Here is a 27,054-nt window from a genome sequence, read left to right as displayed (position 1 = left end):
AGGGCTCGCTGAAACCCCTCCAAGGCACACCTTGGTGCTCCCACTGACCTCAACAGTTTTTAAAAGAACAAATTCCTGCACTCCATTCCATCACAGAATCCAAATCCTCAGGGTAAGGGAGTGACTTTTGACAACTTGACAGGGCTACTTGTTCTTTTAGCTGAATCCTGATGATCGTGCACATAATTTTTAGCTTGTGCCTAAGTAAATTGTATTCCTTTTCATTTTATCTTCAGTGTTTGACCATTTCCCAGCGTAGTAGAACTTCCAGTATAGAATGATCAGAAAAAGTATGGAAAAAACAATGCTTATGGGTTTGTTTCATTCTACTTAGTAGAAATGAAGACAAAGTATTTGGTAAGAGAAAGAATTTAAACTCAGCTAAAATGAGGGGTTTTTATTTCAGGAGGCTCACTTTCTGATGTCCTTCTAGAATTTCAAAGTGTTATAATTATTGGGAATTAACAAAATGGTTCACACTTGCCAGGAATAAGACCTATTTTCTTTTTTTTTTTTTTAAGATTTTATTTGTTTATTTGAGAGAAAGAGAGCACAAGCAGGGGGAGCGGCAGAGGGAGAGGGAGCAGCAGACTCCCTGCTGAGCAGGGAGCCTGATGCAGGGCTGGATCTCAGGACCCTAGGATCAAGACTGGAGCCAAACCAGATGCTTAACCGACGGAGCCACCCAGGTGCCCAAATCCTATTTTACTGAATGTATATTTTACTCTAAAGCAATAGTTTTTTTTCCATATGATCTTAATATAAAACCATTTTGGAATTTGTATTTCTACCTTGCCATTACATTACATAAAGCACTTTCCTTTTTCTTTTCTCCCCAGCTGCCTTTTCCAACTTCCCCTTCTTCCCAAATGAATTGCCAAACATTCTCACTGAAGAGTTACATATAAACCACAGCATTTTTGCTAGGGTGGGTGGCAACTTTCTAACTAAGCAAAGAGAGTTTGAATGGATACATTCCATTATAGAATGTTGCCTTCTGCTTTAAAAAAAAGTTAATTTTAAACTTTGGCTCTGTATTTATCTAGCACTGGTAACAGTGGTTTAGTCTTAGAAAAGAGGAAAGAGAAAAGGAAATGAAGAGAGCCCATAATGGCTGTTGGAGAACAGGGGTTCAACATGAAGAAAGTTGCAATAGACAAAGAATTTGGGAGTCCTTGAGAAATTCACAAAGCTGGGAATCAAAGGTACCCTGGAAATACAGAATTTTAATTTGTTCCTCTTCTTCCTAAAGCATAAATCTGAGTAGGTTATAAAATGCTCTGTTTTCCTTCTGCCCATGAAACCCCATGCCATTTGTTCCTGGCTGCCAGACCTGGAGATCTGGGGCTCCAGCCTTAACTTCTTACATTCTGCTTCATGTACCCCATGATATTATGATATCTCTGTTCTTGATTCTCCTCTGTCTGGAATGTTTTTCTTTTCCACACCAATATGAGCTCCTTCAAAGTCTAACTAAACCTCATTTCCTTTAACGAGCTTCTCCTAATCCTTCCAAGTGCTTGTGTTCTGACCCTTTCCCAAGCCTGTACCATACACGACAGACACCTCTCTCAGAAGTAGTTGACTACAGACTATCATGAATTACAGCTATATGTGATTTTGTTTCTCACCCCTACCCTCACTCATCTCAATATCCCTTGAACACACTCTTATAGCTCCTTGTACACTGAAGGCACTCAAATATTTATGGTGGGAGTAGAAGGAAGGAAGGAAGGAAGGAAGGAAGGAAGGAAGGAAGGAAGGAAGGAAGAAAGGAAGGAAGGAAATGAGGAAAGAAGGGTCAGGCATTTTTCTCCCTATTTGTAGATTACAAACTACTAATACTAATCCTTTCTCCTTTATTACTCGATTTTCCTTTATGGCTTTCTGAAATCAGCAGTTTTTTTCTCATTTTACCATGCATCGTGGGGTTGGGAGAACTCTGACCTGAAACTGATCTGTTGTCACTAAATGCTTCAGCATTTGTTCATGTCACAATGATGTGCTGGTGACCTACTCTAAGCCATGCGCAATGCTGGGCCCTGGAAATACAAAACAGACAGGCACCAGGGTACCAGCCTCCTGGAGCTAAGCTAAACTGTTCACTCACTGCGAGGAGCACACCCACTGACGTGAGCGGCTTGCTCTGTGACTGTGTTATTATGGGCCTGGAGGAGAACCCTGACAAGGGAAAGCAGCAGAGTCCAAACCCCCCAGAGACCCCTTGAATGCATTTACTCTACACACTGTGGCACTGGAAACCTCTTGAGTACCATTCAGGAGTTCAGTCATGGTGAGAACAATTAGGGGCTTTAACAGGGGTATTCAAAAGCCTAGCACTGTGAGCCACCAGATTCATTTGTTACATTCAAATTTTCTCCCTTGGCCACATGAAGCTTTGTTTACACAAAATAGCTGATACCATTTTAAGTCTCTCGGCTTTCCATTTTTACTGCTGTGTTTAGCTCCTCTGACTGTGTTCCTTCTGAAATAAAGTTGGCAAGAGGCTGGGAACATTGTGGTACCAATAGCCGGTGTCATTTCTTCAAACAGGTATGTCCGGCAGCTGCCTGCTCAGGAAGACAAGAGGGCACTGCAAGATCCAACCAGAACAAGAGGATGCCCACCACAGCCCCCTCACCACCTTATCACCTACAGTGCAATCTACGGAAGCCATTTTTGTCTGGGTCAGAAAAAAAATTAATGGCATATTTTCTCCAAATGTCCCAATCCTAATACGAAGGGGTGAAGCCTATTATTCCCAACTTTTCTCTTTAGCATATTACCAGTGGTTCGTATGTCACACATCTTAACAAAAATCAGAGATCCATATGGCTGTATCTCCTTCACTTAGTAGCTCTGTGGTGGTAGCTCAGCAAACCGGATATAAATAAGATTGCTGTCATTATTCCCAAACTGGTTCACTACTATCATCTATGTAAGCAGAGTGACCCTGCTGGTGAAGAAATGAAATATGGAATTCCATCTCTTCAAAGACGGGTCAAATGTGGCTGAAAGATATTTTGATAAGACCTCTGGGGGATGACTTTGGAAGCAAGAAGGAAGCACACAATCCTAAAAGCCAGAGACATCCATTGTGGGATGTGTGGAAAAGTCAAGAAAAAGGAGGGGCTCCAAAGAAGAGCAATCCCTTGCAGGTGGGGAGATAGAAAGTTAGTGGGAAAGAGGACAGTATGGAAAAGCAAGGAAGCCCCACCAGTAACCTATTTTCCCAACTTTCCCTGTCTTGTGTCTCTGGACAGCAAATGAGATCAAGAGTGTATGGTGCGCATAAAGGAAAAATAAAGTCCACAGATTCCCAGTGGGGGTGCCATGTGAGTGATCACGAGTCAAGTGAGCAAGAGGCCAAAAGATTACATGCGCTAAAGTTAGCTTCAATAAGAACAATTACTTTTCTTATGCTTCACACTACTAAAAAAATATCTTATGGCAAGACATATTGCTACGTAACTAAAATACTAAACTGAGGGCTTGTGTCATATCAGAAAAGTGGAATCACACATCATGGGAGAGAGAGCAAATGAATTGTGAGATCTTGGAACCTAATTTCATTCCTCTGGTTCAAAATTTCCTTGTTGGCTAAAATGACATAATGGGGCATCGTAAACTTCTACACTTTATATAATTTCATTAGCTTTGTATGAGGCTACCGTAACCAGCTCTGGCTACATTTATAATAATTCATTTCCATTTGACTGCAATAAAAATAATGTTTATTTTATATTTTAAAATGCAAGCATTCCATAACATCAGACACTTTTATGTTATAGTAGCTCAATTTTAAAATTTGAAAGTGAATTTACCTGTGTTGGAATTTTAAATGTATATTCTTAGGAAATTAGATACTCCAACTCTACACATTCAAAAATCCAATTCCTTTGATGCACATCTCACCACCATATGAACTTGCCATTTATTTTGTATGTAAGATAACATGTTGCATGTGCAGATGCAATGCAAGCATTTTGGGTGTAGACATATAGGTCTTTAATTTACCAGGGCTGCAGGAGTTACTCCAAGAGGTCTAGCATCTAGAATAGACACCAAATTTTTTATATAGATAATGTATTTCAAAGCCATAAATAGACCCTGTTGTGACTATACACAGTCAAGTTCATTTTTAAAAGACTGATGATATGCATAATTATCATTATTATTATTATGCACTTGCTCAATCAACTGATACTGAAAGTACAACTATGATCAAGTGGCCTCCCAATTTTTTCAATTATAAAGGGGAACTTTATAGCAGAAAATGATGAAGATCACTATACTAATTCACAGTTGCATTACATGTAAATGTTGATAGGGCAAGAACCTACCAATTAGTTCACTTCGATCAGGCCATGACAAAATAAACCGCTATGAATAATTTTATGATTATTCATATAGTGATTTATTTATAATTATAATTCACATAAAGTGTAAGCTACATAATTAACAAACATATTGAAAGAGTGATAGTCTATAATTATATGATCACAATTCACAGTCCATTGCATTTTTTTTTGCCGAGTCCAAACTCCACACACTATTTCCTGACTTAGAAAATATTACAAAATACAATCTAATTTTACTGTTAAATATATATTCTTAGATACGTAACTCTTGAACGAACAAAATAGCTCAGTGCCATTTGTTGCATTTTATATACGAACATAGTAACTGTAACACACTCTTTGGATAGCTTGTCATGAGAAAAATTACTTTTAATGTTTTAATATGAAAAGAGGAAAGAGCAGATTTTCAGAAGAAAAATATTAAAAGTGCTGTCCTTTCTCCCTCTGCTTTATCCACAGCTCGTTGCTGGGCGATTTCAGGTTGTGTGATAGGCAAGCCACACCAGGCCAGTCAGTCATCCTTCTCTAAAGCTAAAAGCCTGAGGAGTTTTAGAGTTTTGACACCTGCATATTGTTTCTACACAGGGGAACCAAAAAAGCGTGTCAATTAAGGTTCTTTCATTGTAAGCCAATGGTCAGGGTAAGCAGCAAGGGAATGTCCTTTGAGCCATGTGGTTGGCCTGTAATGGAATGCTGTCTGCAGTGTAAGATACTCCAGGGTGGCATTCTCTGGGTGAAAATTAAAAGCATATTTGTATGGTGATTAGCAGAATTTGTCAAATAAACAAGCCTGTCTACATTCCTATAATATTCCTTTGTAAATATGCCTGAGCAAATCTAAAGCATTTCCATAAGTCATACGGTAATATGCATTTTAAAAATATAAGAAACCAAGAAAATGCTGGCTATTTATAGGCATCAGTGAAGTCAGATAAACACGCATGATCAAATTCATCTGAAACAAAGAAATATCGGGAAGACTTAACATAAAAAGCAAGACTCTGGGAATTTAGAAAGAGAAGGTTGCTCTTTAGCAGGGAAGTTAAGTCCAAGTACATTTACTTTTATTTACAGCGTTAATTTTCCATTTTCCAATTTTACCTTCACCAAAATACAAAAACTTACTTTTTCACCTGATTATCCAGTTGCTTAAAAACATCTATGGAAGGTCCTATCACCACCTATGCCCTTCTTACATGTGTAAATGTTATTTATGCCAAGATACAAGAACACTAAAGAAATGCAGTGTTAGTGGTGACACACGGGGGATTGCCTCCCCCTAAAGAACGTTTGTAATTATTGCAATGAGCAAATTCCAAAACAGAACTATTATCTTTATATTCTTACGCCCTCTGTTACACTTAGTATTCGAATGCATTGGGCTTTGGTAATAAAGTGACAGAAGAGAGTAGCTTTTTGCTCAATTAACCCAATTTAAAGTGGTAGCACCAAGTTTGTGAACATTTGTTTGTGTACTCTTGGTACCAAAAACAGAAACACCTGAGTACTCAGGAGCATTAACAAAACAAAACACCAAGTAATCAGCTGAAAACACTCTCGCACACAAAACCCTTAGTTACCATTCTTTGAATGTTATTCAAAAGCAAACGTTTGTTTAGTTTCTTAAGGCAACTATATTCCCTTACGAGTACTGCTGAAAAAAACAGAGACCTGAGTGAAAGATAGCCACCAAAGCCTTTAATTCATCCGTTGCTTACTGAACAGTATTACCTACCAGCGAACTGTAATTGGGACTACAGAGAGCCTATAAAGATTTACAATAAGAGTATGAGGGAAAAATGCACTGTTAACTTCATGCGACTTTGGAGAATGCTTCATAATAATAATTGCATATATTTCTAAGGCATAGCCGGATGGTGGGCCCTTAGACACACATCTCCTTTCTTGAGTGCAATGTGTTAACTACCCCATTTTAAAGGATTCTTGATTTTAAAGGATGATCTTGAACCCTGAGAGGTGAAACACAGGGTCAGAAGTCACAAGGCTGGTAACTGGCAGAGCCTGAAGTGCAACTGGGGACCTCTGACTCAGCCCCAAACTCCACAATGCCTGGATGTCTCCGAACGCTGGGCTCCTTCCTCTCGGACATTCCTGATACAACTAATGGAAATAGGCTTAGAATTTAATAATAAAACTGCTGACACGGTCTTATCTATAGCTGCCCAAATGGTGCTATTACAATGATGCTTTAGAAGTTGAACATGACCAGAAAACTTGCTACTTTTACATCTTATTAATCAACACTTGGGTGCTTTGGGTGCCACACATTTTAGAGTAGTCTGCTTTATAAAAACATGAGATTTACCAAACAGCAAAGATCATATCAGTGGTGAGACAAAGTAGATCCCAACCACTTCAGTTTATAATAGACTAAAAGAATCTGAAATATAAATCTTAAATTAATCCTAAAAGTGCAGTTGTTCTTAAGTGTTTTATGCATTAGTCATTTTAATAATAACATGATTTGTTCACATACGTTGCAAACATAATAAACACCTCTTTTCCATTTTTTCCTAGTTTGAGGAATATTGTGATTACTTATCAGCTAGACATCCTGACTTCACTGAAGCAACTAGTCAGGAAATAAAATGAGTACTTTGCATATTTATAAATGCTATTTCTTCTATTTTCCCCAAATATTTTCTAATCTGACTACATAACTTGGGCTGATAAAAGGGCAACGAAATAGAGAAATAGATACTATATTTTAAATTATTCACTGCCTTCATGTTTAAGTGTTTTCCTGTTAAGCAAAGCTTTTTATTATTGACTTGTAGGATACTGAAAAAAATGCTATAATCTGCCTCGGTTACATAATCGTCCACGAAAAGAAAGTAACAGGTTACGAAGTGCCATTAAAATGACTAAAACTACCTTTCCTAATGTGAATATATGCAGTCTTCAAGTCAAAGGACAGCAATTACATGGGTACGTATGTTTCATGGTCAGTATGTTTTTTCAGAGACTTCTTTTCCTTTCTAGTATTATTTCTATCCCCTACCAAGCTTATAAGGCCTCCAGAATATGCCCTGTTTGGTAACATATGTGTGGCTTATGTCAGAAAACAAATAAGGAAGTCATTTATAAAATATTACAATAAGGAGCACACGAAATATCATCGCAGACTGTATTTCTGCACATAGTCGGAGACTAAGAGTCTGCAAGCAGCCGTAGGGTTACCCTGACCCCTGAAGGAAGGAATCAGGAGTTAACTTCATATCCAATTTTCTCTACAATATGAACACCAAACCTCCAAATCCACTCAGTGTTTGGGTATGTCCTGCAGAAACAGGAAAGTGGTCTCAAACACCAGAGCTCAAAATTTCATTCCACCATTCCACCATTCTGATTCGGGGTAAGCAGATCTTTGCAAAGTTACTTAGTGGATGTCTAGATCCTGCACCTGACTCCATAGGAAAAACAGAAAGAATCATCTCATCCCCATGCTAGAAAAGTCCCTTAACCTTCTTGGGAAAATAAACGTAAAGGGAAATAGGAAATAGCACAACTAGATGAAAAGACGACTGAATTCCACAGGGTTAGGATTTCAGCAGAGTTGCATTTTGAGGGAATTTAGAATCTTTTGAGGGAAAAACAGATCCCGAAACATTAGAAGGCCAAAAGGAGCTGATGTGTATCTTCTTTTTTAAAACATCGCAAGTCCAAATAAAACATCAGGGTTAAATGACATTTTATTCCGCAGTATTCCCTCCTCTGTATAGCGAGCACAGTACCTTTATATCATCTCATGGTAAAAGTCACAGGCGGCTGCAACATGTCCTTTAAGCCATTCAATAAGTAAAACTTGAAAATGGACTGCTCTTTATTTCTGAGATTTGTATGAATAATGAACTCATTGCCATTTATTTTTTAATTTAACAAGATGGAATTACCTTGGAAGGTTTTTACTGCTCTTTTCCCTGAGGGTTAAAATGGCCCAGAAAGAGGTCTGTCGAGGCAAAGATAAAGGTACAAAACACTCACTTCTGACACACTGTGGAAGCAATCGTTTTTTATGAGGGGAAACACCAGGCTGAAATCTGCATTAAGCTCTACCAGGCAAAAATGCAAGAGGACCCCCAAATAGTCATTCTGTTCACAGTCATCATTTCAACTGATTTTAACTTTCTGCTCAGTTGGGGTCACGTATGTCAATCATAGAGTACAGAACTATGACCTTGGCTGGGATCATCAGTCCCAATTACTCCACGGGGCACTTGTGAAACATTGCGGACTCATTTTGACTCTCCACGGGTGTGGCTAAAATTGGTCCTGTCCAGCTCTAAAGCTTACACAGATCTGCTGCCCCTCAGAAACTCACTATGAGAAAACTCATGCTAAATTTGCCACGGAGATCAGGGTTTACAGGACCCTCGGAGCTAATCTCCGTCTGCCCTCCTCCTCTGTTAGCTGTTACAAGCCTTCAAAAGTTAACAGGGTGATGGAGCCTCCCTCTATACAATCATTTCATCTCACTATCGTTGACTGAAGCTCGCTGATGTAATGAAGTTACATAATCACCGATTATGCACGACTTCCATCCATCTTCCTACATATCCACATATCTTCTCCCCTCCCCTTCAGATCAATCTACCAGGTGAGATTTATAACACATGTAAATGCTCCATTCTCTCATCATAGGTACTGAATATGGGACTTTAGCATTGCAGTACAGTGCACTGAACCACGTCATCAATATTGATTTTTTTATCCCATTTCCCAGGCAGAATATGCTTAAACATCCTTCGTGCTCTAGTCTCTAACTTTTTACTGAAAGGGTAAAATAGATGTAGCAGATAGGACACATCCTCAACTTAAGGTTAAGGGAAGTGTGTAATTGCCTGCATTTCCAAAGCTGGCTGCATTGCAATAAAAGGATCGTCTCTGCTTCCAGACCTTCAACTCCCCTGCACGTGGGTCGCAGCTTCAGCTATTTAGGGTATTAGGTAAATAATTATATTATTGGGCTATCGAACTTGAGAAAGAAAGCATCTGGTGGTATTTAAAATAATATTGCACGATCCTCTATTCTGCTCATCATTTTCAGTTTTTTCTTTTCTTTTCTTTTCATTCCGAACGATAATCAGTGGATAAAAAAAGTAGCTCAGGGTACTTAATAATCTCCAATAATCACAACCTAGAGAATAATTAACAATGATTATCACCTTAAAGTTTAAAAACTTGACAAGTGGGATGTCCCTGGTCCCATTGCGGCTGTGAAATGCAGCAGAATGCTGCACTGAGTTGAAAACATATTTCTTTTAATGAATAAAGAGTAGCTCGTTTCATTTTAAATAGGGCTCTTCAGTAAGTGTTCCTTTCACTGCTGCTACCCCTACCAGAACACAGGAGCCACAAATATTGCATCCAAACAATAGAGTGTCTACCCAGAATTAATTCAAGACACTCTTCCATATCAAAATAATTGGAGGGGGAAGTGATGCTTTGATTTATTTTCAATTACACTCAGAATACAGACCTACATACACACACACACACACGCACACGCACACACACCAACACACCCAACTGCAGTTATTCCATTCAGTGCCAATAACGACCACATCACAGCCATCAATGCGATGCAGCAATCATCCAAGTCACCCATTCCCATTACAAACGCCCAAGTTTGCTCTCGCCACTGATGGGTTTGCATATATAAAATGACCTTACCCACAACAGTCTTCCAAATTATTCTCCTCTGGATATCAGTCGGCAAGGTAATTGCTGGTCATCACAATGCGTATTCAGAAAAATCCACGTTTTACTCCTGTGTTCTTTTTCTTGTTTTTGCTAGCAATTAATATCGTGAACAAGATACCCATTCACAAATGCCAAGTTCACCATAAAAGCAGATAATTCCATACAGCTCTTCCCTACAAGACTGCCTCCAGTTAGTTCTCAAAGTGCCCGATTGTTTGGTGAAGATACAATCCAGGTGCAGAGCAGGGGGGGGGAAAGCGACAAGGAGAAAAAAGAAGAGGCAGATAGAAAAGGAGACACTGAGAGAGGAGAGAGCAGAAAAAGAGGGAAGAAATTTTTTTTAAAAAGGAGGAAGGAAAAAGGCCGGTAAGTGAGGAAGTCTGAGAGCTCTATGACAAGAATCGGAGTCTTGCTTGCAAATCTTCTCTATACATGTAGCCCTTCAGATCCTCTTGTTCCCCAAGTAAAATTTCCAGATCCGGGATGCAGCCATAAGAAAGAATCCTATGTATATTTCACAAGTATCCCGCAATAACAGATCCGACGGGGTTTTCCTTGTACAGTACTGCTGTGTGAAAGCACACAACCCCTGCTGTTTGGGAAGGTGTCTCCTGGGTCCTAGCTCTCTTCAGCAGCCCCCAAAAATGATTTTTCAGAAAAGAGTGGGGGGGGGAGCAGCTTTGCGTTTGCCTTGAATGATGCTAATCCTGAGCGAAAACGACAAGCAAACCTCGAATAGCACGGGATCTTGATTAATAGCCACAATCCACTCAAAATATCCCAGGAAAGAAGGAGCGAAAACAAGAAAGAGGAACTGCAATGCATAAATGATTCCAGTGTTTCTACAAGATCGGTTCATTTGATTGAATGCATTCTCTGGGTTTGCTGCAAGTCATAAAGAGGATAGTGTTACTGCCACCCAATGGATATTTTAGTACTAGCCAATCCACAGAACGCCACCGCTTTGCGAGTTTTAGTTTTCCGAAGACTAAAGAGGAAGGAGGGTAGCCTGGGAATCTTTTGGAAAAGACCCCGAGAGGCCTCAAATAACGGGAATCTGTCTTTCCAGGCAAAACTGGACGGCAAATGTGGACGCTTACCATTCCTGCGTTAGCCACCTTAGAATTAGGGTTCCATTTCTCTAGGAGGCAGAAAGGTACAGAGAGCGATGCCTAAACTGACACGCTCACAATAACCTCCTTTTCATCACCTCTCTTTAAAGCATTTGTTACTGCCCGCGACCGCTCCCGGTCCCTGAGCCCCCCCACCCCCACAGAACCATTCTCAGTATCACTTTAAGCGGGATTGCGAAAGGGAGCGGAGTGCGGGAGTGCCGGAGGGGAGGGGGCTGCTCCGAACCTCCCGGGGGCAAGGTGATAATTGTTTGTAAAGGGTAGTCTTGCAAAGTGCTTCAGCCTGTATTGATATGTAAACTGTAAATTCTTCAGGCAGTAATCCTCCCCGCCGCCGCTCTTTCAGTTTGGGGAGGAGCATTATTTTCCCTAAGGGAGAGGGGTTTGGGAGAGGGGTGCCGGTGGAAGGCTCTCTGGGAGAGAGCGTGGGGTGTGGGGGCGGGGCGCAGAGAGGAGGAGACTGAAGAGGATCCTCCTCCCCTCCACCGCGTAACGGAGTTCGCTGCAGGATTCTGAGATGGAGTCCTAACGGGAAAAGAGGGACCAAGTAGGTACCGGGCAATCAAATTAGGAAATTTGCGCAGTTTAAGATCCTTGCCCTTTATACTACCTTGGGATAGTATAATACCCACCTGGGATTCTGTACTACTCACACTTGAACGTAGATATGATCACCTGGGTGTCTTGTTAAAATGCAGATTCTGATTCAGTTAAGTCTGGAGTGAGGCCTTAGAGTCGCATTTCTAATAAACTGGTCCTTGAGCCATCCTAATCCTGCTGGTGTATGGACTACGCTTGGAGAAGCAAGACTCTTGGGCAAAGTTAATGCTTACGCGGTAACCACAGTGTTAGTTACCGACAGTGGGAACGCAGGGCAGTTAAAGCACTGAGAAACACTTTTGCAGTGAACACCCCTCCCTCCGCCTCACTCTTCGACCTTTCCGAGACACCACCTGTAGCCCCCATTCAAGAAAACCTTAACCCACTCCAACAAGCTTTTGTAATGTAAAGTTTAAGAGTATAAGCCCCACATAGAACAATAAATAGGTAAAGCAGCCAGGGCCCTGGAGAACTGGGTCTTCATTTAATTTGGAGAGTAAAACACAATTGAAGATCAAGGAAACGCGTGAACGTATGCGGTGAAACGCGAGCTAAACGACTGCAAGCCAAACTCAGGGCGCAGGTGAGGCTGATGGGGACTGGGAGACGAAAGGACGGTCAGTCTGTATGTTTAAGGAAGGAGCATTATATTGAAGCTTTCAGTCCAAGGTGAGAGAAGATCTGGTTAAAGTGTGAGGGCAAGTCTGACATGGTTTCCCTGGTGGTAACTCACCCAGATTAACCTCCTGTGTGCCAGTCATTCCCTTCGTCATGCTCCTTCGCCACATGCTCTAATCCAGAGTAAACTGAGGCCCCGAGGTGAAGGGGACGTGCCTTCTCCTCTTCTCACAGCAGACGAGCTATATTTTCAACACCTATCCCAGTCCTTCAGCTGACCCATTTAAGTGAAGAATTAGACCTCAGGCGGACTGGGAGGGGCACAATTAACAAATTTAATTGCTTCAAGCAAAGTTTAGAAGTAAAAGTCCCGGACTTCAGGCTCAAATCCTAGATTTGAGTCTAGTATCTACTCCTAAGTAGCCCTAATTTCCCGAGGGAATCACTTTAATTTCTCTTGGCCTCAGTTTCCTTGTCTGTAAAAAGACAGGTTGCCAAGGTCCACTCCAACCCCATATGGTACAAAAATCAAGTCCTTTATTTGCAAGGCTTCTGCCAGTTTGTGACTACACTGAGCATGAGTCCTGATGATTCCCGTGACATGGGCTGTATGCAGAGACTCTCCAGATGTTTGAAAAGTGTATTAAAGACGCAGGTGAACACTTGACCATTTAAATCGTATTGCAAGAGATGATTTGAAATGCTTTCTCTTCAGATCCAGGAAGGGAAGTATTTGTTTGAATCTGAGGTGAAGCATTGTCTATTCCTGGATCTTACAGAGCCAACTGTGGGCCTCGCTGTTTGTTGCCATGGGATCCTCTTTGTGCGAACTGTCTTGAACTGTGTGGGAACATTTTCCTCTTGCCTCCCTTCAGTTCTCTCTCTAACTCTTCTGAAGATATGTGTCAGAACAAAATGTAGCTGCATTATTGCCAATTAAGACTAACAGCAGCTGCAAGGTGCATCTAATTAAGAATTTTAATTACTTCACCAAATTCTCATTTGCAGATGTTTAGAGCATTAAACAATGTATTTTGATTTTATTTTAAAATCTGAAAAAAAAGCTGACCTCCCTCCAAAGTTGGGGAGGGGGGCTAAAAAACTACACAACTCAATGCTGGGTGTAAAAGAGCCTTTGACAAGGGGAGTAGATACCTGGGCACATTGTTTGAGAGTAAATGACCTTAGATTCAGGATGAAAAAATAGTGCACAGATTCATAAATATGACTTTTTTAGTAAAGAAAAAGGCCAACAAATCTGAAAACATTGCCAAAATTAATAATTTACTATTCGAGCAGAATCCTTGCATGTTACAAAGTTCTTCTCAAATGTTCTGTTCTTTTTCTTTTCCAGTATCGGGATGGTTAACAGTAAGTTTGGTGCTGCAGTGTGGGGATTGTAGGCTATAATCCAAAGCATTATGGGGTTTGTAGTAAAAACTGGCTGCAGATCAATTCATGCTTCTAGCTTTTCTCAATTGAAGGAACTGCTGTTTTATTTTCTCATAATAAAAAAGAAGAATGTCAAGATATTTTAAATAAGAAATTCATTTTAATGAAACAAAGTTGGTATTACTGGGAGTATGAAATTAGAGTTTAGCTACAATAATATTCTGACTGAGGAGATGGAGAACGCAATAACATCTCCTTTATAAGCCACAAATAACCTGAGCGAGCTATTTCCTAACATTACTACCCTATAGCTAGGGTTTCAAAAATCACTTTCATTGTTTTAGCAGTAAAAAGTGAGAAAATACCAGGTTTTACATGTATGAGAGAGAATTGTGAACACAGGAAATGAACTCAAATTCTTACTGAGTCTGCCTTTAACCATTGGTAGCCTACATTTAATTGTCCACATTTCACATCATCCCTCAGTGACGTGAGCAAGAGTTTTATTTAATCTACCTTTTTGGATGATTTTTAATGCAAAAACAATTCTGAATATTCACGATAGCTCCTCTTTTTAATGAAATTAAATCTAATGAAATTAGGGCTTGAATATCTGGAAAATAGGTCCAACGTGGGATATTTCACTCTGTTTAAATCTAATTAATTATGGAAATGTATAAATTAAGGAGTTATAATTCTGTTCACCTGTTGTATGCCGATGATTCTGTGTAGGTAAATACATAATTTATTGAGGTTTTGATTTAACTCTGTGGGCAATTTATTCCAGAAGTTCATTAAACATTTTCTATATGAGATAAATTCAAAGTCTAGCTCTCCAGTAATGTTCTATGAAATCAGCCCCCCTTTTGTTATAAAGGCTAAAATATTTCTCTTCAAAGTCTCTTTTCTCTGTGCAAGTCCCCGTTATCATGCTAAGTTACTTAGAAAGTATGTTTTATACCTAAGGTTGCTTACTGTTCTCTTTCTCCCCTTACACCTCCATGCACAAAAAGGCAGCGTTAAAGCAAACTATTATTACAGATACAAATAAATGCAAAATCAGGCACCCTTCATTTTCAGGCCTTTTGCCAGCAACATTCATTTGAACCCACCACCACATATTCTCAAATGATGTGCAGACAAAGACTTGAGCATTTCAGCTAAATTCTACTATAAAGTTCAGAAATAATAACGCTGTGAAAAAGCAAACAGCAATGGGAAAGAAAAATGCCATGCCTGCTTTTCTTTCAGATTTCTAAGTTTCAAATCATAAAAATATACAAATATATATCTTCTTGAATGCACTTTACATTATTGTTCATACTGTGAATATTTCTTTTATGGTCATAAAAATAAAAGCAATGCCCCAAATGAAACACTATGTACATAAGTGATGTAAATGCATCCCCAGTGGAAAGCCGGCTGGCTGCCGGTGGGAGGGTATATTTATACAGTGCCTTTCATTTGGAAGGTTCCCAAAATGATTTGCAAACTGTATATAGAGGAATTGCTCACCATGGAAATTCACCCACTTTCAGAAGGGAGTGCAGAAGTCATTCCGTGCTGACAACTAGTTTAAATAAAACCACAGAACAATATTTCAGGTGGGTAAAATTGTAATTGATTCAGGGAATGCGCCCTGAAATCCCACTACGTTCCAGGCACGGTTGGAGGTCCTGCGATATCACCGCAGGTCTATCTAGGCAAGTTTGCTGCTGTCCTAAAGCTTGTTTTATTGGACTCGGACAAGAACTCAGGAGTTAAAAGCCCTATTTCTTGGTGAATTTCTGATCTCTGCATATGGTTCTACTGAAACAGACCACTTGCCACTTTTTATATGTATTTCCATCAGGCTTCATGATATCCAGGACGCATGGCCTGTGGCAGCGTATTCGACTTCAAATTGATCACATACACGTACAAATGGCTTCAGATATTATGGTCAAAGCAGGTAAAATGACAATAACCTTTCCTGCCTTGGATGATTTGGAAGACGTAGGGCAGAGTTAAAAGTCTTCTGGGTTTGGGAAATTAAATGAAATGGTATTATTATATATACATGGAAGACCACTTCCACTGAAATGATTCAGGGCACTTCCTGCTAATTAAGGGATATGAAATAGTTTAGTGAAGGAAGAGAGGGCATAAAATATGGAATCGAATACCAGTGTATCCTAACTGTACTAGATTTATAATATTTTTCAGATGGCAATAGAATGGGAGAAAAGGGTAAAGCAGGCACTGTCAAAGTTCAGCCCAGACCCTCTCAGGTTGCAGTTCCGTGTGCTCACAGCCCCCACTCTCTTCTCTGTGCCTTGCATTTAAGGCCAGTGGTGAGAACCTCTTGAACCACTGTTCCTGGGCTACTGGTGCTGCTTGACTTGCCCATGATGAGAGTGGGAAGGGCCAGGTGTTTACAACCCTCCTCCACCTTAGCCAGTGAACCACTGATATGGGGTATGAACCGCTTACTCTTTTGACTTAGTTCGGAGAGACTCTGAGGCGTAAGTTACACTCTAGAGGTCCCCTGTGAAATCAGGTCGAAACTGGGACTTTGCCTGTAATCACACCCGTGCCTGGTGTCTGGGAACCTAAGACAGAGGATAAGAGATAGAGGTCCCATCTCTACCTTTTAAAGGTTTTATTTATTTATTTGAGAGAGAGCAAGAAAGCATGAGCCGGGAGATGGGGGAGGGTCAGAGGGAGAGGGAGAAGCAGACTCCCCCTGAGCAGGGCCAGAGATCATGACCTGAGCCCTGAGCCCTGAGCCCAAGGCAGATGCTTAACAAACTGAGCCACCCAGGTGCACCCCCACCCATCTCAGCTTTTAAATAGTCAACCTGTATAAGTGGAAATAGATAATCCATTCATTTCTCCATTTCTCTATCATGCCACATGCCAGATAGCACCGACAGCACCCGGTGTTGGGGCTGTAGGGGTGACTGAGGCACCGTGTCTGTCCTTACGGACCTCAAGCCTAGCAGTAGAGAGAGACATAGCAACAACACGTGTGATATACAATGTGATGAGTGTAGAGGAGAGATCTGAATTCAGCCTCAAAGAGTCAGGCAAGATCAAACAGGTAGGTGTCATTTCAGTGACCTTGAAGGATGAGCAAAATAAAAATCAGGAAATGAGTGAAGACTGGGAATGAAGAGTAACATCTGAGTAGACCAAATTTCTTCTACTTGGAAGGAAATAGCATTGGTCCTGGTAGTAGAAATCGAAAGTGCTTAAAATCATAGAATCCGTTTTTGAAGGGGGCTCTAGAGATAACCTTGAATAATTTCTTTATTTTAGTCAGAGGAAATTGAGTCTCACACGGCCAAATGACATAGTTATTTAAACTCACAAAACTAGGAAGTGGTAGGAGTTCTCTTCTGGCATGACTCAGCCATATTGCCTGTCAGCCTTTTCTTTAAAAAGATAAATTGAGGACATAATAGAGACATCTGATATAATAAGTTGTGGTTTGAATCCTGACCTATCACTATCTGGCCTTGAGAAAATTCTTTTTCTTCTCTGAGTCTTGACATCCTCCTGTGAAAACGGAAGTTAATAGGGTAACCTTCTCCTGGGGCTCTTGTAGCATATGCACCTAGCACAGCACCTAAGACATGGTACATGTTTGAGAGAAGCATGCTTTGTTTCATTTCACCTTCTTTAATTTGTTTTCATTTCATTTCTTTTCTTTCCCAGAGAATGTTATAGTGGTGTAAATGTTTTTATTTTTGTGGGTTTTTTTTGTTGTTGTTTATTTAAGTAGTCTCTACACCCAATGTGGGGCTCGAACTCATGACCCCAAGATCAAAAGTCACATGCTCTTCTGACCAAGCCAGCCAGGTGCCCCCTGATGTTTTTATTTTTGTTAATGTTTTTTGTTGTTGTATTAGCTATAGAGCTGAAGGGAACCAGCCCTTCAAGAAATATTGCTTGCTTGTGGGTTTTTTTTTCTTTTTAATAAACTGATGTTGTTTTTGATTAGGACTAGCCCTATCTCTGACTAGAATATGGGAGTATATTTACAGATCGTCTCGGAACCAGTCCAGCTTTGTTCATTGCAAGCTGAGTATATGTTCATTGCAAAAAGTGAATCTGCATCTTCTAAACAGCTAGTTATAACAGTAATGAACATAATACTGAAACACATTCGCCAATTGAGGAAGTCTGTTTTACCCACATTGTAAAAGAGGATACCCAAATGGTAAACGAATGTATAAAAAGGTAACAGACTTCATTAGACATGATGGTGATTCAAATTTAAACCACAAGGCAATATTATGACACATTCACCGGAATGTTCAAAATGAAATAACGGACAATAGAAAATGTGGGCAAAGAGTTGGAAGAGCTGCGACCTTGTATCTACTTATAACGAAAGTAAAAACCACTTCAACAACCATGGAAAACTTTTCAGCGGTGCCTACCTATTACATCTAAACATATGTATAACTGATGATGCCATCAATTCTATTTCTAGGTATATATCCAACAGAAATGCATACACGTGTTTACCAAAAACATGCACTAGAAAGTTCACAGCAGCTTTATTGAAAAACATTCCAAACTAGAAACTGCTGGAATGCTCATCAGCAGTAGAATGGGGGAATACATTATGGTATGTTCATACTGCAGGCTATCATACAGGAATGAGAACTAACAATCTATGGCTTTTTGCAAAAATATATTTGAATCTCAGGAATATAATGTTCAGTAAAAGAAGGCAGACACAAAAGAGTACATCCTGTAAGGTTGCATTTATAGAAAGGACAAAACTAATCTAATCTAGGATGCACAAGGGAACCTTTGGGGGTGCTGGTAATGTTCTGGGCTTTTTGGGTCCCGATGTTGGTTACTTGGATGTATTTATACTGTGAAAATTCATTGAGCTGTATGCATATAATGTGTGGACTTTTGTATATAGTTCATATTTCAATAATGAGTTTTTTAAAAAGTTTGTTTTAAAACTAGAAGAAAGAAAAAGCCTAACTACCACACCAATGATACGTTATTAAAAATGATCAATAAAATTAACAAACTATTGGCAGATACTTGTGAAAGCTAAATATTTTATCATATTAAAATATGGGGGTCTTCCTGTGAAATGGATATGAAAAGGCAACGTTTGTTTATTTTAAAAGATGTTTTCAGGAAATAAACGGGGTTGTCTTTTTGAAACATAATTAATTTAGTATAATTTAACATAGAATAGGAACTCGATCATTAAGATAATCATGCCTTTGACTTTTTAGTGTCAATCAAAGCTTTGTTTAATTCTTTTGTGAAATGATAATAGCTAGCCTTTATTCAGTACTTATTATGTGCCAGGTACCTTTGGAGGCATTTCATGAGTGCTAATTCACTTAATCCTCGAAAGAAATGAGTACTTTTGTCATGGCTGGTTTACAGGTGAGGAAACCAAGGCACAGAGACTATTAATGGCTTGTTCAGTGTCTCAGAGTGGCAAAGTTGGAAATTGTACCTCCTTTTAATCACTTTTAATCACTACTCTTATCTGCCACTATAACATTTGATTATTTCCTCTATGCCACACTTAGCTGAAATGATCACTTTCATGTTTGGCTTGTATGTTGCCTTTATTGGCTTAATATTCCTAATAATGGCCATCTGTAAGCCGAAGAGTTAGTAGCAGTTCAGCAAAACGGTGAGCGCGGTTTTCCCCGGCAGAGCGTGTTATTCTTGGTTCTGTGCATTGCTCTGCTCTGCTTACCTCTTTCCCACAGATCTAAGGGAGTTATTATGTTTCTGTTAAATGAAGAGAAAAGTGAAATTACACCTTTCAAGGAAAAACGTTAATATTTCAACTTTTCGAACACTTAAGAATAGTACGATGAAGAGTATGTTAACATTATGTAAATACCTGGATGGCCTTCTGAACTAATTTTTAAACTGAGAAAAACAACTCTTTAAGTAAATCATATAGGAGACTGGAAAGATATTATAGATGTTGTTAATAACTAGATGCCCATACTCAGTTTGTGTTGGTGTCTTTGTGTGGTGTGTATGTGTTTAGCAGCTATTAGAAGGATATTGAAAGAAACCAGAATAGGTGATGGTATAGCTGGTACTGGAGGGGGCTTATTGCATGGCATAATGCAGGCAATAACTTAAATATGGAATATTGAATATCATTATTGTAAAATCTCTTGTGACAGAAACAATGCTGTGTGTTCACCAAACGTTTATTTCCTTCTTAAATACTTGCGAACACTATGTTTCCTAGTCCTTTTGCATCTAGGTGGGGACGCAGTGTATTGTGGACAGATATGTTGCACACACCTTCCAGAGTAGATGCCTAAAATCTCCAGAGCGGTCTTCTTCCCTCCGTCCTTGTTTTCATGTACGCCTCCTTCATATGCGTGACTTGAAGGAGAGGGTTTCAAGATGGTGGACTCATAAGATGGAGGGATCCACGCTCCCTAGTCATTGGTAAGGAAGGATCCTAGTCATTGCTATGAGGAGAGTGGCATAACCAGGAGCATCAGCCCCGGATTTTGTGTGAATAAGAAGCAAGCTTACATTGTAAGCCACAGAGCTTTCAAGTTCATTTCCTAGTAGCTTAGTCTACCCGGATTTATATATAGCCTCTGACCCATTCAAAGGCAAGAAAAACATGTTTTTCTTTTTTTCTTCCTTTTCCATTCTTTTTTGCCTCTCATGTGTATAACATTGTATTGTTCATGATTCTTGGTTAATAGTCATTTTTACTGGTCTTTGTGCAGCCCCGTTTCATTTATGTACTTATTTGGTTAGTTGTCTCTCATGATGTTACACATGCTTGAGAAAGCACCATCCAAAACAAAAGTAAGGAACTTGATAATAACCTATATCAAACATATGGTACAGTACCCCTGTCAACTTATCCATCTGCCTCCCCCCACTTAAAAAAACCATCATCCTGAATCCCATGTGCGTTATTCCTTTGACTTTTTTTGTCATGTAGTTTTATTGCATCTATAGGTATTCCTCAAGAATACAGATTTTACATTTCAATTATTTTAACTTTATGAAAGGATCTTCATTCCAGTTCTGGATAAAATGCAATAAGGACATTACTCTTGCTCTTCCGTTGAATACAACATTAAAACCTGGACAGAAAACCCTGAAAAGAAAATAGACGTGGGCAGATCAGGAATGAACACCAGAATTTGAGGTGCAACTGAATTTATATTGAGTTGATCATTTTTCCCCCTTTGGTATCTTCCAAACTGAGGTCAACACAACCAGAACATGGAAATGAGCCCAGAGAGGGAGCTCCAGGACGGGTGGTGGGGGGGAACCAGTGGTCCTTGGAAATCTGCCCCCTTGACCCTGCAATTTTTCTCTCCCTTTCTCCAGTCTATTGTGCCCCAGTCTCCAGTTAATCCAGGGGTGGTGGTGGCGGTGGTGGGCGTGGCAGCTTCAGTTACTAGAACCAGCGGCACTTGAAAATTTGGGAGGAAATCTCTGTTCTATGGAGCTGCAGTTCCAAGAGGGTAGGGCAAACCATAGTTGTTTTTTGTTTTGTTTTGTTTTGTTTTTGCTCTGTCCTCCGTCTACTCATGCCAGGCCATGGTCTAATCACAAAAGTCCACAGAAGAACATGCTGGTGTGGGGTAATTAGAGCCCCAGGTTTCTGGCCAGGGAAACAAAAAGGATGGGTGCAGAGAACAGAAAAGTATCAGAAGGATTGCAAGGAGCAGGAATTCAGGAGAGAGAGCCCATAAAGTTGTTTATGAACTCTAGGGCTCACCCTCGATTTACACATGTGAGGCCTGGATTCTAAGTAATATTTTCTTTATCTGCGATTATATCCCCCATTGCAATCATAATGTATTTTGTTGACCTTCTAATTGTATTTTTGTCTTTTTATATTTATTTCTGCTATTCTTTTTTTTTGAAAAATCAGATTTAATTTTTCCAGCTTTGCACTATAATTAACACATAACATTGTATAAGTTTAAGGTGTACGATGTATTGATTTGATACATGTATATATTGCACACTGATTACCACTATAGCATTGGCTAATTTCTCCATCCTGTCACATAATTATCCTTTCTTTTCTGTATATTACTGAGAATGTATGAATCTTCTAACTGGAAGTTTGTACCCTTTGACCAATATCTCGCCATTTTTCCCATCCCCAAACCCTGGTGACAACCCGTTTACTCTCTGTTTCTCTGAGTTTGGCTTTTTTAGACCCCAAATATAAATGAGATCACACAATAATTGTCTTTTTCTGCCTGACTTACTTTAGTTAGCATAAAGCCCTCAAGGCCCATCCATGTTGTCTCAAAGAGCAGAGTTTCTTTGTTTCTTATGGCTGAGTAATATTCCATTGTAAATATATGCCATATCTTCATTATCTATTCGTTTGTTGACAGACACTTAGATTGTTTCCATATCTTGGCTATTCTAATGATGCTACGGATAACATGGGACTACAGATATCTCTTTGAGATCCTGTTTTATGTTATCTATTTTCTGCTACTTTCTTTGGATTTATACCATCAATCTACCATCTTAAGATAGATACATAAGTCATTAACTTTAAGGCTTTTTCTTTTTTATATTAGTGTTTGAAGCTATAAGTCTTCCTCAAAGCACTTTTATCATATCTTATAAGTTCTGATATGTAGTATTTCTCTGTCATTCATTTTTTAAATTTTCAAATTTCACTGTGATTTTTGTCTTTAAGAGTATTTAGTCTTGTATGTGTGTGTTTTAAATTTCTATATATGTTCAGTGATACTTTTAATTTTAAAATTATCTAACATAATTCTATTTATGGTTAGATTTGAGATGTGAAATTTCTTGAGGATTTCTTTATATGATGAACTTTTTATACATATTCCACATGTGTAAGTGAAAACTGTGTATTCCCTAAGGACACAGAAATAACTATCTGAGTTTCTCTCTCTCTCTCTCTGTCTCTCTCTATCTCTATATATCTCCATTAAGTTAATCTTGTTAAATGTGTTACTTATTTTTCTGTATCTTTGCTGAACTGTTTATTGTGTAACCTGTGAATAGTCAAGAGAGGTGAGTTGAAATTCTCCACTATAATAGCAAGCTTATTATTACAGTACTATCAGTTTTTTAAAAATTATTTATTTAAATTCAATTTTGTTAACATATACTGTATTATTAGTTTCAGGGGTAGAATTTAGTGATTCACCAGTTGCAAAGCTATATATATATATATATATATATATATATATATATATATATATATATATATATATATCTTGAGCCTATTTTATTGATGTATGCACAATACACGTTTAAAATTTTTATACTTCCTTGGTGGATTGAACCTTTCTCTTGTGGCATGACTCTCTTCAGTCCTGTCATTTTTGTGTGTGTGTGTGTGTTTTTTTTTTTTTTTTGGTCTTAAAGTATATTTTATTTACTATGCTATAGCTATCAATATATTTTTTTAAGATTTTATTTCTTTATTTGAGAGAGCGTGTAAGCACTAGTGGGGGGAGGGGCAGAGGGAGAGGGATAAGCAGGCTCCTTGCTGAGTAAGGAGTCCAGTGTGGGGCTCTATCCAAAGACCGTGGGATCATGACCTGAGCTGAAGGCAGATGCTTAACTGACTGAGACATCCAGGTGCCCCTATCAATATTGTTTTGATTGGGGTTTTCCTGATAGGTGTTGTTCTCCCCATTTTTTACTTTCAACTTTTGCATGTCCTAACGCTTTAAATGTTTCTCACATAAATCCTTTAAATTTAAATCTGGGCTTTTTACCTAATTCACTAATCTGTATCTTTGAATTGGTAGTTTTCTTCTATTTATAATTATTGTAATTATTGATATCTTTGTTATTGTTGCTACTGTTTGTTATTTCAATGTGCCCCTCTTTTCATTTTACATTTTTTACTCATTTTCTTAATTGAAGCTATGTCTTACCCTGAACAAAGCAAGTGTTCTCTCCTTCCTTGTCTCCCATTCCTTCCAACACCCTTCTTGTTGATCAAGCCTATTCCCTAGCTTTTACTTAAAATGTCATCTAAAGACTAGCAACATTAGAAGGCCTGGGAACTTACTAGAATTGTAGAATTGTGGGCCCCATTGCAGACCTACTGAATCAGAATCCGCAAGTTAACTAGAGCTCCAGGTGTTCATATGCAGGATAAACTTAGTCACTAAACGAGAGTTTAAGTAGTTGGCTATTATGGATATATTTTCCCATTTTTTTAATCTTTATTATTTAAACAACACCATTACTAAGATATTTATTTGATAATCTTTACTTCATATGTCTCTTGCAACATCTCCAGACTTTTCTTTACTTTTCTTTAAAGCACTTACGTGAAAGTGTTTTAAATGTGTCTTTGTGTGGCAAAGCTTTTGAGATATTGTATGCCTGTGAATATTTTTATCATGTACTCTTATTTAAATGACATTTTGTTGAATATAAAATACTATGTTCAAAGTAATTTTCCTTCAATTCTTTGAAAATACCCATTTGTATCCAGTGTTGTTGAAAAATCTGACATCAGTCTGATTCTTCCTCCTTTGTGTGGCATCTGCTCTTTTTTCCTGTGTTTAGAATTTTGTCTTTGTCTTTGTATTTTTTAAATTTCACTGTAATATGTCCAGGTGTGGTTTTTAAAAAAAGATTCTCCTTCTCCTCTTTGGCACTTTCTGGGCCCTTTCAATCTGAAGTCTTTAAGAATTGTTAGTTCATTCTCCATATGTCTTCATATATTTTTCTCATTTTCATTTCTTTCTTTCTCTGAATTCTGTTATTCTGGGTGTTAGCACTTTTGTGTCCATCTTTAATTTCTTTCGACTTATCTTTATAGTCTCCTTTCCTATCCTTCTAGAGCATGTCCTCAGTCTGGTCTTTGAATTTGTCATTTTATTCCTCAATTCAGTATTCTGCTCTTCATCCCTCTGTTTCAACCATTTTTTTTGCACATGATATTTTTCAGAAAATTAAAAATTCTTGCTTTTTCATTCTAGTACTTTGCACTTCTCCTGGAATCTGTAATCCAGGGTACGTTTTCCCTTTGAACAACTGTGCTGCTCAGAATGTCTTGTTATTTTGGCTTGTGCCCTTCCACCTGCCCGGCCCTTCCAGGTTCTGACTGCTCTGTTAGGCAGTAGCTCAGGAGAAAGCCATCACCCAATTCACTCAAACCCATTGCCTGTAGTGGAGAGAAGTAGATAAGCCCTGAGGTGAATAGCAAAATACCTCACAACCACAGCCAAGGCCAGTCACTGCTCCCTCAGGTGGCACCTTCCATCAGCATCCCTTCTACCCTTGCAGGAAAATGTGACATTAGGAGACACTCCTGAGGTTGTAAACTCCCAGCTTGGGTGTTTAGACAGGAAGGGGTGGAAAAATGAACACCAGAAATTCAGTTCTCTCCTCTTATTTTCTCAGTGCTCCAAGAGCACAGGGCTTCCGAGTAACCTTGATTTTATTCCTGTGGACACTGAGAACTGCAAAAACTCTCAAGAGAAATGATTCCACCTCAAGCCCTGCACTAAGAGACTTGACTGAACTTGAGCATAGCGTCTAGCAGTCCATGGCCACATCCCTGGGACAACCTGGTTTCCCCCCCTTCCCCCATTCCTATCTGGAAAAACTCAAGACTGCCAAAAGAATTTACCATTTGTTCCAGCCAAGACATGATGATAGGCCCCTGACCTCACTTTCAGAGTGCATTTGTTAAAAAAAAAACAAAAACAAAAAAACATACAATTGTAAATCCTTTCTCTGTCCCTTTGAAATGTATATGTATCTCCTAGAACCCTGGAGTGTCTTTCTCAAGGAACTAAAAGCCATTCCTCTGAACTGTAGTCATCAGGAAGGATGGAGCCTCAGTCTCAGTTTCTATGGGAATGTAGAAGCCAAACTTTGATAAATGCCAGTGGTGACCTGGATACTTTCACATTGACCAATCTTCTTACCTGCTTTTTGTAATCTTTCTCTTCCCAGGTTTCTCCACCCCCTCCCTGCTTCCACCTTCCCCCTTTAAGACACCAGCTCTCTTCTGAGCAAATCAGAATTGAGCTCAGCTTTTCCTTCTATTGCAGTAGTTACTAAATAAAATCTGTTTAGTCTACTTTAACTAATTCCAATTTTGTTTATCTTTGATTAGACTTCAACCCAAGCTCTGAATTATTAAACATGTAGAGAAGACACAAGGCAAGTGCAAAGAAGAGTCCAGAGTAGTATTCCTTAAGCACTACCACACCTCAAATGCCATCATGTAAGAAGTCTGGTAACTTCCAGCCAGGCTAAACTCCAAATCCCTGTGCTTACACACCACTTCAGAAAAGCCTACTCCCCCACCTATCACCACACATGGTTCTCACACTTTTCTCCTCTTTTTGATGATTTTCCCTTAAGTTTCTTCCCTAGGTAACTCTTTGAGGAACCAGCAGGAGGGCCTCTTCAGCATCTTGCTAGAAACAGAAACTGGATGAAAGAAAAACTTTTACCTGTCCCTCTTCGCTCTCAAGTCCCAGGCTGTCAATACTTTCTTTGCTCTGTTTCCTTCAGATCATTTTTCTCCTTTCTCTGTCTAAAAACCCCCTGTTAGGGAGGAAAAAAATTTCTATACCCTTCAAGATTCTTCTAACTGGTCTAAGGATTAAATTGACATGAAACCTGTAAACAGAAGAAAATCAGATTTAATTACATACATATGGGGAATCCACATAGCTGTGAGATTCAGTTGGGCAAAATGAGTTGTATGTGTCATCCTGAACTGTGGAGAAGGGGTAGGGGTCTGGGACTCCAAAGGGAAAGAAAGCTATTCACAGGAAGATGAGAGAATGAGTGTTTGGTAAACCAATGTTGGCTGGGCCATACAGAAATAACGGGACATAGAGAGGAAGTTTAACCAACAGCCTTTGCTAAAATCCTCCCTGTCTACCTACCACACCTAGTTCATATTATACTGTAGTTATCTGTGATGATAGTTCTCTTTCTGGAGTGGGTCCTCTCTCTAAATTCTTTTTAGGCAGTTAGTGGGGAGGTCAAAGCTTCTTCCTGAGTCTTTTGGGCCTTGATTATTTTTAGCTTGAAATAACCCATGTGCCAAAGTGGCCTATCTTGAAGCTATTCATTCTGACCTGTATACCCCAATCCCAATTCTCTTTTAACTTCTTTTGTAAATTGAGGTTTAATTAACATATAACATAATAGTTTCAGATGTATAACATAATGATTCTATATTTGTATATATTGTGAGATGA

The sequence above is a fragment of the Ursus arctos genome, chromosome X (assembly GCF_023065955.2).
Source record: "Ursus arctos isolate Adak ecotype North America chromosome X, UrsArc2.0, whole genome shotgun sequence".
Classification (NCBI taxonomy): domain Eukaryota; kingdom Metazoa; phylum Chordata; class Mammalia; order Carnivora; family Ursidae; genus Ursus; species Ursus arctos.
Note: the sequence above shows the minus strand (reverse complement) of the source record.